The following is a 17,080-nucleotide window of genomic DNA, read 5'->3' as shown; positions in this document are numbered from 1 at the left end:
AAGCAAGCTGTCCTCCCACCAGAAAATTATGAATAATAAGCCCACTCCACTATACTCCACCCCTCCTCTGCATATTACACATCCTCTACCACCCTGGAAGTTATGTATCAGGGCCCCACCACACGGAAGTGTATGGTAGGGCATGAAATACCAACTGTCGGCATATGTCGGCTCAAAAAAACCCATGAAGAACTTAAAGCAGCGGGTATTTCTCCCACCAGACGTGTGAATGCCCGACCCACCCGCTGGCCGCCGACTGTCCCTACAGGCCTGTGAATGGTGACCTACATTAGCTGTGAACAGGGCCCGCTGGCCGCCGACTGTCCCTACAGGCCTGTGAATGGTGACCTAGATTAGCTGTGAACAGGGCGGACAGCTGCCATCTGGTGACGTCAGATGCCCCCCCCCACTGAAGGCAGTAACCTGCCCTCATTCGCATGGGGACGTCCACCCCGCTGCGTAACTTTGCAAGCCTCCAAGGACGCCCGCAGAGAAGACCCGCACATGCGCATATTCTCATAAGTGAATGCACAGATCTTCAACATCGGTCCCCATTGCGAATTTACAACAGGACAGTTAGACCAGAATCACCCCCCATATCCCATACAAGCTAATGTCACAGAATTAGTCCTTGGCTGTGCACGCTGCACATGTACTGGACGGTTCCCACTGACGTACAGTATACTGTATGCGTTATAGACTTTAATGAGAGCTTAGTTCTGTATGGAGCAGGGCAGGTACACGAGATGAGACGAATTCTGCATAATGAGTGACACCGGCGATCGGAATTCTCTTATTTATCATCAAATAATAATAACCTGCTACTAGAGATTAATAATGCTGCTAATGGACAGCCGGGCGGGTGAGGCCAGATTCATGTCCCCGTGTGACAGCTAATTCATGGCTTCAAAGGTTCCTTAATACGGTGTCATGTCTGCCGAATTAATTTAACATGCAATCTGAATTACCATTCACGAATGATGGACAGAATAATGAATAACTAAAATATCAGTTGCCTCTATGGAGTCGGTAAAGATTTTAGTATTATTCTAAATAAGAACAATTTATTTCTCATTCGATGGTGAGAGGCTTCGCACGGGATATTCGCACGGGTACAAACGGATATGTTGCTATACACATCCATTCGTACAGCAAGGCGGGATTTCCCTGGAGCGGGGCAGAGGTTACACTGGCCCTTGGTCCTTATTCTGGTTCACTCGCAAAGGCAAATTCCTTCTCAATTGGACAAAACCATGTGCACTGCAGGTGGGGCAGATGTAACTTGTGCGGAGAGAGTTAAACCTGGGTGGGGTTTTACTGCAAAGTGCGATCTATAGTGCAGTGTACAAATAAAGCAGTCAGTATTTTCCCTGCACAGAAACAAAATAACTCACCCAAATCTAATTCTCTCTGCACATGTTACATCTGCCCCCCCCCCCTGCAGTGCACATGGTTTTGTCCATTTGAGAAGGAATTTGCCTTTGCAAGTGAACCAGAATAAGGCCCTAAGTCGTCATTTTGACTGGCTTTTTACTAGTGTGACATATTCAAATAATGATTTGTAGTAATGGTGGAGATTATGCGGTTGGGTTATTTGACACACTCAAACAATGTTACTACTCACTGCTCAATCAAGTGCTGACAGAGCCCAGTAGGTTTATGTGCTTATATAATATGACATGTTATTGACGTATGTGGTTTAAAACTGTCCCCAAATGTACTTTTAAAAGCATTAAGGCCTCTTTCAACGAAAATATTGAATCATGACAGGAAGCGTTCTTCCCTGTGATGTCTGAATAGGACAGAAAGGGAGACAATCAGGCAAAATGCTCATATAAATCATCAAATACTAAACACAGAGACTGCATGTTAAGGTGCAGCAGGGTGTGTCTAGAGTTAACACATTAAGGATAATCAAATGGCAACTATGGCAAAGTGAAGCATCTATTCCGAGACTGCTATTTATATAAATATACCTCCAGAGCTACCATTATATCTGACCTTTTTAACTCTGCTTCTTATAGGCCAAAGGTACTAGGGGGACACAGTGCTGCTCAATAGCTATGGGGTCAATAGAGAAGAGCAGTGGCGTAACTCAAAAACTGTCTGCAGTATGGGGGCAGACAATTAACTAGAGCACTACTATGGTTCTGGAAATTAACTAGGGCACTACTATGGTTCAGAAAATGAACTAGGGCACTACTATGGTTCTGCAAATGAACTAGAGCACTACTATGGTTCTGAAAATGAACTAGGGCACTACTATGGTTCAGAAAATGAACTAGAGCACTACAATGGTTCTGTAAATGAACTAGGGCACTACTATGGTTCTGAAAATGAGCGAGGGCACTACTATGGTTCTTAAAATGAACTAGGGCACTACTATGGTTCTGGAAATGAACTAGGGCACTACTATGGTTCTGGAAATGAACTAGGGCACTACTATGGTTCTGAAAATGAACTTAGGGCACTACTATGGTTCTGGAAATGAACTAGGGCACTACTATGGTTCTGGAAATGAACTAGAGCACTACTATGGTTCTGAAAATGAACTAGGGCACTACTATGGTTCTGCAAATGAACTAGAGCACTACTATGGTTCTGAAAATGAACTAGGGCACTACTATGGTTCAGAAAATGAACTAGAGCACTACAATGGTTCTGTAAATGAACTAGGGCACTACTATGGTTCTGAAAATGAGCGAGGGCACTACTATGGTTCTTAAAATGAACTAGGGCACTACTATGGTTCTGGAAATGAACTAGGGCACTACTATGGTTCTGGAAATGAACTAGGGCACTACTATGGTTCTGAAAATGAACTTAGGGCACTACTATGGTTCTGGAAATGAACTAGGGCACTACTATGGTTCTGGAAATGAACTAGGGCACTACTATGGTTCAGAAAATGAACTAGAGCACTACCATGGTTCTGGAAATGAACTAGGGCACTACTATGGTTCTGAAAATGAACGAGGGCACTACTATGGTTCTGAAAATGAACGAGGGCACTACTATGGTTCTTAAAATGAACTAGGGCACTACTATGGTTCTGGAAATGAACTAGGGCACTACTATGGTTCTGGAAATGAACTAGGGCACTACTATGGTTCTGGAAATGAACTAGGGCACTACTATGGTTCTGAAAATGAACTTAGGGCACTACTATGGTTCTGGAAATGAACTAGAGCACTACTATGGTTCTGAAAATGAACTAGGGCACTACTATGGTTCAGAAAATGAACTAGAGCACTACCATGGTTCTGGAAATGAATGAGGGCACTACTATGGTTCTTAAAATGAACTAGGGCACTACTATGGTTCTGGGAATGAACTAGGGCACTACTATGGTTCTGGAAATGAACTAGGGCACTACTATGGTTCTGAAAATGAACTTAGGGCACTACTATGGTTCTGGAAATGAACTAGGGCACTACTATGGTTCTGGAAATGAACTAGGGCACTACTATGGTTCTGGAAATTAACTAGTGCACTACTATGGTTCTGGAAATGAACTAGGGCACTACTATGGTTCTGGAAATGAACGAGGGCACTACTATGGTTCTGAAAATGAACGAGGGCACTACTATGGTTCTGAAAATGAACTAGGGCACTACTATGGTTCTGGAAATGAACTAGGGCACTACTATGGTTCTGAAAATGAACTAGGGCACTACTATGGTTCTGGAAATGAACTAGGGCACTACTATGGTTCTGGGAATGAACTAGGGCACTACTATGGTTCTGGAAATGAACTAGGGCACTACTATGGTTCTGGAAATGAACTAGGGCACTACTATGGTTCTGAAAATGAACTTAGGGCACTACTATGGTTCTGGAAATTAACTAGGGCACTACTATGGTTCTGGAAATGAACCAGGGCACTACTATGGTTCTGGAAATGAACTAGGGCACTACTATGGTTCTGGAAATGAACTAGGGCACTACTATGGTTCTGTAAATGAACTAGGGCACTACTATGGTTCTGGAAATGAACGAGGGCACTACTATGGTTCTGAAAATGAACGAGGGCACTACTATGGTTCTGAAAATGAACGAGGGCACTACTATGGTTCTGAAAATGAACGAGGGCACTACTATGGTTCTTAAAATGAACTAGGGCACTACTATGGTTCTGGAAATGAACTAGGGCACTACTATGGTTCTGGAAATGAACTAGGGCACTACTATGGTTCTGGAAATGAACTAGGGCACTACTATGGTTCTGGAAATGAACTAGGGCACTACTATGGTTCTGGAAATGAACTAGGGCACTACTATGGTTCTGGAAAGTAATAACTGCTGTGGAGAGGAGTCTTTCTAAAAGCACTGGGACAGGAACCACATCAATATGTTGCTCTGGGTAACCAAAGTCCTGGTTACGCCCCTGGTGGTGATTCCCCTCCTATTTGATTACCAGTCTTGTTTTTTTTTAGGCATGGCTGGTAGTGATACACAGGGGAAATATTGCATAGGGTCTCCCCTCGTTATGCAGTAAATAATCAATCTATACTTGTGCGCTATTAAATCCCACATGCAACCTGTAAGTACGAGTAGCCTTCACCAAGACTCCCAAAGCAAAGCTCTGAAAGAAAAATTTTACCACAATGGCGCTGATATGAATTACATATAGATAAAGGGCTTGATTCAGGTTGGATCATATATCCTAATCTTCTCACAGCAGCGTAGCATATGCAATTCTATGTAATGCAATACAGGATGAGGTGCACACCACCTCGCAATCGTGTTTCTAGATGAACATCTTGACCATTAATCGTGACTGCAACCCTGAGTAATCAGTCAGCTTTATTGGTCAGGTATACTTGCATATACTAGGAATTAGATTTGGATTGCCAGGGTGGAAACAGTTAAACAGTGACAGATATACATAACACATACAGGTATACGCTAGATGTACCCTGGGGAGGGTGATGGACATGGAAGACACAGGGAACATATATTTGCTGAGCTGCACAGCACCTAGGCAGCCATAAGCCCAGTTGTAGATTGCTGTGATATGTACGAGACAGGAGATACACGGGGGTACATATGGCTGAGTGGCACAGTTCCTAGCAGTCATCAGCAGTGCTATCTTGATCATGCTATTCACGGGCAGCAGCAGTAGAAGGTGGTTGTACACGGAGTGAGTGGGGGGCGGGCTCCCTTGGATCATCACCAGATCTGGTCCGGGGCTTCCTCTGCTGCCTCGGCTAGGCACGCTGGGTGATTTGCAGCCGGGGAGCCTGCTGGGCAGGGTGCACATGGATGTCCTCAAGTTGCTGCTGCGGGCGGCGACTGGGGTTCGTGGCCATTATTGCACTGCCTGTCTGCAGGCCGGGGGCTGCCGCATCTTGTGCTGGGGCCACCCCGATTCCTGTCTTCCCTCCTCCATCCTCCCGACCTCACATCCATCCTCGGTCCTCCAACCTCTGTCCGCACGATGAAGCACCCCTTTTCCAGGGGCCGGGGATGGAAGCTGGGAGCTCCACGTGCCTGCACTCCATTTCCTGGCCCCCACCGGAAATCAGACCTTACTTAGGCTTGAAGCCACAGGGGTCATTGCAAGGCCAAGGAAACTGCATATACAGCGCAGTGCTTGACCTCACACTGGCCGCCTCTACTCCCAGCCATCACGCAATAGCTGTTGTCTGTAAATCAGTCAGAGACATTAGCATTTCTGAGATGCGATCTCAGGACCTGTGAGTAGAACAAGTCCTGCGTATGCATAGTTTCCCAACAGGAAACTGTGGATTGTATTGCATAAACAATCCAACCGGAATAAGACCCCAACCTGAAATCCGGCTCCTGATTGGCCGCCAGGCGGCCAATAGAATCATTTGGAAGAGAGGCGCTGAAGATGAAACTTCAGCGTCTCTCCTATTAGTTAGTGCGTGGTGCCGGCTGGAACATACGTGTTTTTTTATTTTCTGAAGACCTGGACTACGTCGGACAGAAGAGGACGTGATCTTCGCCGGTGGACCTTGGTGAGTAGGATTTCCTTCCACGGGTCCCCAAATGGATTTCTTCGAATCCTGTAGCCTGGCCCCCGAAGCCTGGACCCTGGAGCCTGGACCCCGGGACCTACCTACGGGCTCAAGAAAGGTAAGTATCAGTATGTATGTGTTATGTATGTATTAAACTTTTATTTTTCATGTCTGTCAGTGTGTGTTTATTTAACTATTTCTTTTACTGTGGACATACAAGTACCAACGGGCCCTTGAATGCCCTGCATGCTGGAACTTGTGGTTCTCCAAGTCCCAGCATGTGGGGAAGCTTGCTGGGACTCGTAGTTCCACAGTATAAGACAATAGTTTTTCAATCTATTTTTTACACTTTTATCAGCTCGATGCCCACCGCCCAGGGTCACCGGTGACAGCACCAGGCTTCAGCCTGGCCAGGTAAATCCTGGAGGGGGGGACCCCTTTTTGAGGGGGTCCCCACTGCCCCAGGACCCCTGGCCAGGCTGACTGGTCGGTAGCAATGAATGCTTTGGCTGAGGGGACTGGTATAAAAAGACTCCCCCCGGCTGTGGCATTACCCTGCTGGCTGGTTTGGCCTGGGGCTGGTTCTTAAAATACGGGGGACCCCCTAGTCATTTTGTTTTGGTTTAAAAAAAATCAGCGAAGCCCTATTTGCTCGGTTTCATGATTTTTTAATACCAGAACGGCTCTTTCAGCCTGGTGCTGGTTACGGCCGTGGGGGGGGGACCCCACGCTGTTTTATTTATTTATTTTTCATTTTTTTTACACATTGCAGTCTGCACGGATCTGACTTAACCGTGCAGGCTGAAGCCAAATACGCCTGGAAAATGAAGTGTACTTTCCATACGTATTTGACCGGCAATTAGCGGGTGTATCCTGCTAATTACCGGCCGTATTGAAAATAAATTAGGAATCACCATTCTTATTCGTCGAAGGTGTATTCATTCGTATTTGTAAATACAAATACGTACGAATGTCCCATCAATACGAATAATCGTATTTTTGGCATAGTAAATGCCAAAAGTACCGAATACGCCAAAAAAAATTGTATTTTACATTTTACTATTAAAATACGAATTTACCTTAGTAAATTTCCCCTATATGAGGACATCTTTATGCAGTGGTACCATATTTCTTTCTTCCCTAGTGCCCCATAAAAAATATCTTGGCCATTCAAAATGTTCCCAGAAGACCATTGCATTATGACATCACGTGGACCTGCCCACACTCCAAAAGTCCCTTTGATGTTAATAAAAATTGATAACAAAAATGTTTGGGCACTCACCATAGCTAGATGAACTGTATGTGGGCAAATGTGACACAGGTGTTAGACCTGCTTCCAAAAGACCTAGGACCAGATGCACTAAGCTTCAAAAAGGTGATACAGTGGAGAGTGATAAACTACCAGCCAACCAGCTCTTAACTACCATGTTACAGACTGGGTTTGGAAAATGACAGTTGGGAGCAGATTGGCTGGTTGTTTATTGCTCTTCACTTTATTGTATTTTTGAAACTTGGTGCATCCGGCCGCTAGAGCCGGATCCAGATTAATATGCAGCGCTGATATTCACGCACACAGGTAATTGCATGGTTGGTGGCTGTCCTATTAGCCCCAATAAGCTGGCACAAGCTGTAGTTTTTCTGGAATTTTGTTACACCTGCCTCATGCAAGCAAGGCAAAATCCCTGATAGCCGCTGGATTTTCTCTGCTGCGGTGGCGAAAACACACAGGTCTTACTGATCCTATGTACTTTCACATGAAAAAGTACATTTCTACTGAAAATCTAGGTAGATACCCTGTAAGAAAATATTGAGGAACATCGAAAAAAATTGCACCCCCCCCCCCCCCCCCACACACACACACACACACACACACACACACCTTGTCATAAATTTTATGTTTTGTCATTTATAAACATATAAATATACGTTACACCTTCACGGCAAAGACAATCTCCTCTTCATCTTTTACAGTATATAGAATATACTTTACCTTTGTTGTTCTGTGGGACTCTTTCTAGTAGAACAATTAAAGTGTTATAAACCAATGGGAATTATCTAGGCTTATTTGCTCAGGAGATTTCTGGAGGAACTCTGAAAAACTGTAAACAATTCTTTTGTTTTTTTTAAATGCTGCGTTATGTAGTAAATATGTCATTTTTATGATGCAGTAAAATAAAAAAAAAGATTAAGTCATTTTAATGTCTATATTTATATATCCCGGACCACAAACAACTGTTTTGGTACATTCTGAATATTGTATGACATCACAATAACAGTTATGACAACAGTATTGAATGTGTGACTTTTATAAACAGGAATAAAAAGTATCCAGCTTTAAAGCTGCACTAACAACAGGCCCAGTAAAATAGCAGAATGTGCTTGATGGAAGGTGAGAGTGGGTGTGGACCAATCAGGAACTGTGATATCGTGGTTTGCAGCGTATGATTGGTCCTACACTACTGGGTCTTTACAGCTGCATGTATCAGTCCCTTGTGCGGGCTGGTAACATCTTTTTCATGTGTGGTAGTAGTTTTCAGGTGTGGTAGTAGTTTTCATGCGTGGTAGTAGTTTTCAGGTGTGGTAGTAGTTTTCATGTGTGGTAGTAGTTTTCATGTGTGGTAGTAGTTTTCATGCGTGGTAGTAGTTTTCAGGTGTGGTAGTAGTTTTCATGTGTGGTAGTAGTTTTCATGTGTGGTAGTAGTTTTCAGGTGTGGTAGTAGTTTTCATGTGTGGTAGTAGTTTTCATGTGTGGTAGTAGTTTTCAGGTGTGGTAGTAGTTTTCATGTGTGGTAGTAGTTTTCATGTGTGGTAGTAGTTTTCATGCGTGGTAGTAGTTTTCAGGTGTGGTAGTAGTTTTCAGGTGTGGTAGTAGTTTTCATGTGTGGTAGTAGTTTTCATGTGTGGTAGTAGTTTTCAGGTGTGGTAGTAGTTTTCAGGTGTGGTAGTAGTTTTCATGTGTGGTAGTAGTTTTCATGTGTGGTAGTAGTTTTCAGGTGTGGTAGTAGTTTTCATGTGTGGTAGTAGTTTTCATGTGTGGTAGTAGTTTTCAGGTGTGGTAGTAGTTTTCAGGTGTGGTAGTAGTTTTCATGTGTGGTAGTAGTTTTCATGTGTGGTAGTAGTTTTCAGGTGTGGTAGTAGTTTTCATGTGTGGTAGTAGTTTTCAGGTGTGGTAGTAGTTTTCATGTGTGGTAGTAGTTTTCAGGTGTGGTAGTAGTTTTCATGTGTGGTAGTAGTTTTCAGGTGTGGTAGTAGTTTTCATGTGTGGTAGTAGTTTTCATGTGTGGTAGTAGTTTTCAGGTGTGGTAGTAGTTTTCAGGTGTGGTAGTAGTTTTCATGTGTGGTAGTAGTTTTCAGGTGTGGTAGTAGTTTTCAGGTGTGGTAGTAGTTTTCATGTGTGGTAGTAGTTTTCAGGTGTGGTAGTAGTTTTCATGTGTGGTAGTAGTTTTCAGGTGTGGTAGTAGTTTTCAGGTGTGGTAGTAGTTTTCATGTGTGGTAGTAGTTTTCAGGTGTGGTAGTAGTTTTCATGTGTGGTAGTAGTTTTCATGTGTGGTAGTAGTTTTCAGGTGTGGTAGTAGTTTTCAGGTGTGGTAGTAGTTTTCAGGTGTGGTAGTAGTTTTCATGTGTGGTAGTAGTTTTCAGGTGTGGTAGTAGTTTTCATGTGTGGTAGTAGTTTTCAGGTGTGGTAGTAGTTTTCAGGTGTGGTAGTAGTTTTCATGTGTGGTAGTAGTTTTCAGGTGTGGTAGTAGTTTTCATGTGTGGTAGTAGTTTTCATGTGTGGTAGTAGTTTTCAGGTGTGGTAGTAGTTTTCAGGTGTGGTAGTAGTTTTCAGGTGTGGTAGTAGTTTTCATGTGTGGTAGTAGTTTTCAGGTGTGGTAGTAGTTTTCATGTGTGGTAGTAGTTTTCAGGTGTGGTAGTAGTTTTCAGGTGTGGTAGTAGTTTTCAGGTGTGGTAGTAGTTTTCAGGTGTGGTAGTAGTTTTCATGTGTGGTAGTAGTTTTCAGGTGTGGTAGTAGTTTTCAGGTGTGGTAGTAGTTTTCAGGTGTGGTAGTAGTTTTCAGGTGTGGTAGTAGTTTTCATGTGTGGTAGTAGTTTTCAGGTGTGGTAGTACAGCTTTACTGTAAGACAAGTAATAATTGCTAGGGCCCATACACATGATGCAATATTGTACACGATTGTTACCATTCAGTTCAGTTTAGTACAATATTGTATAATGGGGGTTATTCTGGTTGATTCGCAAGGCTGCAAATTCGCAATTGGGAATGGTTGGCTGGCACCACCCATTGACAAGGGTGATTCGCTTGCAGGGCCTGTGAAAGGATGTTACACATTAACATCCACTCGCAGCCTTGTGGGATCCACTCTCTCTCTCTATAGCTTCGGGTTCTTACCACTTATATTTAGTAAAACTTAGGGGCAGATTTATTAAGCTTGGAGAAGAGATAAACTGGAGATAAAGCGGAGAAAAGGTAAAAGGAGATAAAGCACCAGCCAATCAACTCCCAACTGCCTCCTTCAAACACAGCTGATTGGCTGGTGCTTTATCTCCTTTTACCTTTTCTCCGCTTTATCTCCAGTTTATCTCTTCTCCAAGCTTAATAAATCTGCCCCTTAGTATATCACTGGCATGCCGCGCTGGGCTTTCTTGCTTATGATAGTTTTTTGGGGTGCCACACCCTGCACCTAGATATAGCGCTAGGGACCCCAATATACAGAGAAGCCTTGACGTGGCTTGGGGGCATAGCATACACCTGCGCAGGTATATGTAACCAATATCTCTGAATTCTATCATCATGTAGTGTTCTAGATTGGTTACTAGCATTGCTCAGTGTGCCGGGGGAACCAATGTCTTGTTACTACTCAGTATTAACCCCTCCCTCATGCACCTGAGTGGTATTACTGAACTAAGTGAGAATCTACCACTATCCATATGACATTCGGTGATGTCAGCTGCCCGCCCCCCGCCTCATGGCCTCATTAACATGGGAATGCCCATGAAACGCTGGGCATTGCCATATGCTAATGGAGCTGCACGCCGCCCCATGCCCCTCCCCGCCCTCCACCCGCTGCCAGAGTGCAAATAATGGGAACAAAAATACACAGACTTTTATTTGCGGCCACCGGGTCACTTCGTCCCTCCCGTATACCCATGGGAACTTCCAGGGATGCCCATGAAATGCTGGGCGTTCCCATGGGCGACACCCGCCGCCGTCCAACCCCGGCCTCAACCATTGGAATTACCTCAACCACCGTCCGAACAGATAAGAATCACCCCCTTTATGTCGTAAGATGCGCACTCCCATGCATCTTATAAAACATCGTATGATGGCAGTATTGAGTAGAGGAGCCCAACCGTGCGGTGGGCAGGAGGCCGTTCGGTGGTCAGCAGACAGGCTGTGCAGCGTGACCTCTGACATCATGTTACACTGCGCACTGCCGCAGAGCCACACTGCCGGGGTCAGCAGCAGCTGGGCAGCGTCTGAGAGTGTGCTCAGATGCTGCCTGACATTAGATTTGCGCATGCCAGGATTAGAAGGTCCAAACCTAGGATTCAAATTCCCGGCATTTTTAGGGCCAAATCCCTGGATCCCACTGATCCTGACCCTGGGATTGGCCACCCTAGTTTGTATGTTGTATATGCGGGATGTCCCAGTCCATGTGGTTATACTGTATATTATATATATTTATGACTACCTTCTACCTTGTTTTCTTATTGCTTTGCTTCAACAAAGAATTTAAAAGAAAACTGTAACCTGTTATTACACAGATAAAATCTCTACAATGGATTTACTCCCAGCTGTCTCTTCTCTGTGTTCTATGCATCCTCCTATGGTGGACCCGTATTGGAGACCGACTAATGCTAATTGGCACCTTTGCTTTTTGTAGGTACAGTAGAACCCGACGATATTTACTATGAAGACGACCTAATTATACGAGGAATGAATGTGCTAATAAAACAACGACAATATAAATAGAAAGTCTTATACATACATATAATACATGTTTATCCTGTGCATCTTAAATAGCTGTTACTCCGAAATGTCACTTTGATATATGAATGCTATTATGTTCAATAAGGTGATAAATATTTGTGAAGAAATTGGTACGCAAAGGGCCTGATTCATGCCTGTATACTAGGCTGCGTATGTTCGCAGACTTGCAAACAAGTAAACGCCGCTCGACTGTCCCACTCGCCGCACAAATCCCTGATTTTGCATGTGAGGGGATGTGAACACTTACACATCCCCTAGCTTTGCATTCAAATGACCACTCTTAGGGGTAGATGTATGAAGCAGTGATAAGGGAGGAGAAGTGATAAAGTGCCTGGTACTGTATTACCGGCCAATCAGCTCCTGGCTGTTCCTTTTTAAACCCAGCCTGTAACTTAACAGTCAGGAGCTGAATGGCCGGTGATAAACTTCCAGGAACTTTATCACTTCTCCTCCCTTATCACTGCTTCATCCATCTTTCCTACAGCTCCACCCAGCCCCCCCCCCCCCCCCCCCCCAAAAAAAAAACCCCACACACATGCTTTGACCCCTGCATCTATAACATTTTCCTTTATGAATCATGGAGTTTGTAAGTATAAGAGGCAGATGTATGTAGCGGTGATAAGGGAGAAGTGATAAAGTCCCTGGTACTTTATCACCGGCCAAACCGGCCAATCAGCTCCTGACTGTCCCTTTTTAAACCAAGACTGTAACTTTACAGTCAGGAGCTGATTGGCCGGTGATACAGTACCAGGGACTTTATCACTTCTCCTCCCTTATCACTGCTTCATACATCTACCCCTGAGTTCCTTCACCTACACCACAACCCTGCACAGTAAATCTAACAGAGAAGCCTGTCCCAGCGGCTTCCTTTTCTAGCGCGGTGTATGTGACGCTGTCACCATCACTGAATTCGAGAAGAGCCACTAAGAGGTGCAGAATGCATCCTACGTCGCCACCTAAGCCGCAGACTGGCTCTCAGGCAGAACTCATTTGGGGGCGGGATGTTGGTGTTGCTGGTCTCCAAGGCTATTGGGTCTGATTCAGGCCTGATCGCACAGCTGCTAAGTTTTAGAGCCCAGCTATCAGGTATAAGCTGCCCCGCCAGAGTGAACTCCCGCCCCATGCAAGGCTGCGATTTGCTTAGCGCGGCCCGCCAATAGCTGCAAATCCATTCACAAGCCGCTCACCACCGAATGGTTCCGCACTGTGCGCAGTCTGTGTGTAGCCCAGGACCTACTTTCTGGCTGCCATAGAAACAGACTGATCGGGGCGGGAGCTGATGTCACACGCCTTCCCCTAAAATGCCTGGGCACGCCGGCATATTCCCTGACGCAGTTTTGCGCATCCATAAAATGGCCCATATGCATGCACAGTCTATCGTAATCGCCTAGCCTGCAAATTTGCAGCTGCACAATCAGGTCTGAATCAGGCCCATATTTTTTAGCCTTGGCTACAGAGCCGTGAGGGCCATGTCGAGTAGGACGATGGTCTCTCAGATGGTTTTAGGAAGCAGCACTTGCGGTGTGTGCGATGTGTGTGTGCGATGTGTGTGTGCGATGTGTGCGATGCGCAGCATAATTACCCGTTTGGCCATCAACCTGCCGCAGAATCCATTTGAAACAAACACAATGGTCCCGAATCAGATCTGCTGGCTGGGCTGCGAGTATTCCGAGCCCACCTGGCCAAGCTCCCATTCCCCCTCCCTGTGCACACAGGGGGAAAATCGCTCCCTATCTAATTATTTTCCCCCGCTGTCGTCAACGGCCTTCCCTCCCAACAGCCGGGGAACGCCAGCGGTTTCTTGGTCACTCCGGAAAACACCGGCGTTCCGTTACAAATGCCCGACACCTGTCAATCACCTTGCAAGCAGCCAGCAAAGGGTAGCCTTCTCCTGGTCCGTTCGTAAGTGGTCCCCGCACATGCGCTCAGCGTACCGTGCGTATGGGCGGGGTCTTTTTGTAAGCATCAGGGCTGCAAATTCACAATCAGCCTTGCGTATGGGTCTGAATTGGGCCCTATGTGCTATATTTGCCTGCCGCTGTGTTAGCTGGAGCTTTTTACTTACATTGGAATCACAATGAAAATATATGGAATTCCCTTTTATGCTCTTTTCCCGGTTTCTCTGGAGTGATTGTGAATTGCACACCAAGTGGTTTATTTATTGAGAGCAGCGGCGGCTCCTACCTCTTTCGCGGAGGGAGGCTGCCTCTGGCCGCAGGCACCCCCCTCCCCCTGTCACCGCCGCCATCGTTGCCTCTTCCCGTCCCTGGCGCCTGTCCTATGATGACAGGCGCCGGGACTGACACATGCGCAGTACAAACATATGTACTGGGCGTATGGCCAGCTTATACATTCTTCTTTGGCAGCAGCCCATAGGCGTAATCATGGTCCCGGCGCCTGTACAATATAAGTTACAGGCACCAGGACCAGCGCGTTCGCAGTACCGATATAGGTACTGCGCATGCGCATTTGCCGTTTTTGCCCGGCAGCCCGCAGCAAGGCGTCCCGGAGGGAGGTAACACTTCCCAATGGGACTGCCTTGGTGACTGGCAGGTCGGACTTCCAATAGGAAGTCACTGCCAGTCACAGTGAAGCCAGTGCAGTCTGACAGACTGCATCTGGCTTCACTATAGTGGCGGATTTTACCTGGGGGGGGGGGGGGGGGGGGGGGGCTGCAGCCCATAGGAAAAAACCGCCACTGGCACTTATGAAGAGGGAATGTTGCTATGGGCAACCAATCAGAATCTACTTCTTATTTATTTCATTAGCACCTTCTAGAAGATAATAGATAGAGGGTCAGATGTACTAAGCTTTAAAAGTGATAATCCACCAGCCAAATCAGCTCCTACCTGCCATGTCACAGGCTGTGTTTGAAAAATGATAGGTAGGAGAGCTGATTGGTTGGTGGTTTATCAATCTCCATTTTTTCCCTTTTCAAGGCTTAGTACATCTCACCCAGAATCTGATTAGTTGCCCATAGCAACATCCCATTTTCAATAGTAAATTTACTCCCAAGAAGGCAATAAATGAAAAAAACAAACAAAAAAACATGGGCCCTTATTCTGATTGACGCGGACTTTACCGCATTCTTACGGATCGCGTCTTTTCGGCGTCTGCGCATGCGTGGAGAACGCAACGCGCATGTGCCACGCCTTGACTCGGTACCAGTTCGGCCAAATCCCGTACAAAACTGTTCCCCGCAATCATTCAGGAAATATGGGCGTATTATGGGCGTCATGCGGAATGACACATGGGCGTAGTTTCAAAGTGGGCAAAACGGGGCGGAAACATGGGCGGACACGGGGGAGTACACTTATGTTGGGGGGCGTACATTCGGATACCACTCCGAATGCACGCGATCAAAAAGGGCAGAAATGTGCGGTGTCCACAAGTGTACTATTGCTTAGCGGACACCACTCGTTCATGCGGTAGGCGAACGTACCGCCTAATGACTACAAGCATTAACACCTGAACCCAATAGAATCTACTCCTTTACTCATTACTCACTAATAGGACGCTTGTCAGTGCTTTAATTGAAACCATTGCACTTCAATTGCTGTAAGGGTTAATGTGTGCAATGCATGTGTTAGGCATGCTTGTAAGGATATATTGGCATCTAATTGATTCCAATTCCAAATAAGCAGTTTTTTAGGAGGATAGGTAATTGAATAAGTGGGTCATGTGATGTCTTGCAGAAGATACTTAATAGTGGGTTGTTTGGCGTAAATACTCCGCTTACGTGCGGTAGCACCGCTTGGCTCCCGTTCGGATGCGGTATTCCCGAGCATACTCTGTAATACTCTGTAATACCGTGCAGAATCGGAGTGTTTCTCCCGCACACGCATGCTTTGTATGTCGTCCGTAAACACGCCCTGTTCTTAAAGAGTGAGTCCGTCCGAATGCGGAGGACACGTGGGCGTTTCTACGGACGATGGCCGCACGCGGCAGAACACCGTGGCGTGCGGACCGCTCCGTAAGAATGCGGGAATATCCGCACCGATCAGAATAAGGGCCATGGTGCTTGGTTTACCGCAGCCACTGGGTTTACAGAGGAGAGAAAATGAAATCACTGCATCTTTTTTGTTCACCCACCCCCATAGCAAGTAGGACTTTTCCTAACATCATAACTTTTTTTTTCCCTAGGAAAAATCTCCAGGATTGTCTCTGGCACCCTTGCAGCACCCCCGTCTCCGAGGACTATTTAACCAATTGGAAAGTTACAATCAGCTTAAAATTGGAGAAGAGAAGTGACAGGCAGATGGGGAGCAGCCAGGTTTGAGCCATCTTGTCAGTGTTTTGACAGTCTGGATCCCGACGCCGGGTAAATGCCTGTCGGGACCCCGTCCGGCACCCCCAGAGGCTGTCCACACCGCATCTTATGGCCCCTACCAACCCCAAAATTTTATCTGACTTAGCACCAATAATATAACCCGCTCAGTGTGTAAGACAGGTTGGGCAGTCAGAACTAGTTTGTACCGGAGCCAGCCTAACAATTGATTTGCATTTAACACATACCTGTATTGCTAACCTGATTATGTTTCTGCTTATATACTGAATGACTCATATATATTATGTGGTACAGTAATATCTCGCTGCCAATATCCCAACTGTAGGTGTGTACACAGCTTGTCCTACATTCTACCATGCCCTGTATGCCACCTGCATGTCCCTTACTCCTCTTTAGAGTGCAAGCTCTTTGGGTCAGGGACTTGATTGCAGGGGTGTTTATTGAGGGCCTGATTTAGAGATTATCCATGCTGCTGAGTGGTTTTCATCACGCTGTCCATGTGTTGCGATCACACCGCATGCGTCAAGATGCCGCTGCGATGAGGATTTATTTGCGAAGTGGCTGACAGTACAGGGCCATTTGGGGAAGTAATGGGGAATTTGCAGGAGTGTCATGGCCTCTTTCTGGGAGTGTATCTGACAGCAGCTGCAAACTATTACATACTGAAACATGGCTCCTGTGTCCAGTGGCCTAGAGAGGGGGGAGCGCAGTGGCATAACTATAGCTCCGCAGCCCCCGCGGTGGTGGGGGGGCGCAGAGAAATTGGGGGCGCCGCCGGGGGGGCTGCGGGGCTATAGTTACCCGCGGTCTGCGTCTCGC

The 17,080-nt window shown here is 46.0% G+C and overlaps 1 long non-coding RNA gene across 1 annotated transcript in view; it reads left to right on the top strand.

Annotated features, from left to right (window-relative positions):
* LOC146050092 (uncharacterized) overlaps positions 1–16,721 on the top strand; it is a 70,981-nt gene extending 54,260 nt beyond the window's left edge. The window contains exon 3 of the long non-coding RNA XR_014466260.1: positions 16,117–16,721. This is a non-coding gene — a long non-coding RNA (uncharacterized LOC146050092). The remainder of the gene's footprint in view (positions 1–16,116) is intronic.
* The last annotated feature ends 359 nt before the right edge of the window (positions 16,722–17,080 follow it).

Source organism: Crinia signifera, chromosome 12 (genome assembly GCF_055691185.1).
Source record: "Crinia signifera chromosome 12, ASM5569118v1, whole genome shotgun sequence".
NCBI lineage: Eukaryota > Metazoa > Chordata > Amphibia > Anura > Myobatrachidae > Crinia > Crinia signifera.
Note: the sequence above shows the minus strand (reverse complement) of the source record. Positions and strands in the feature narration are given on the sequence as shown.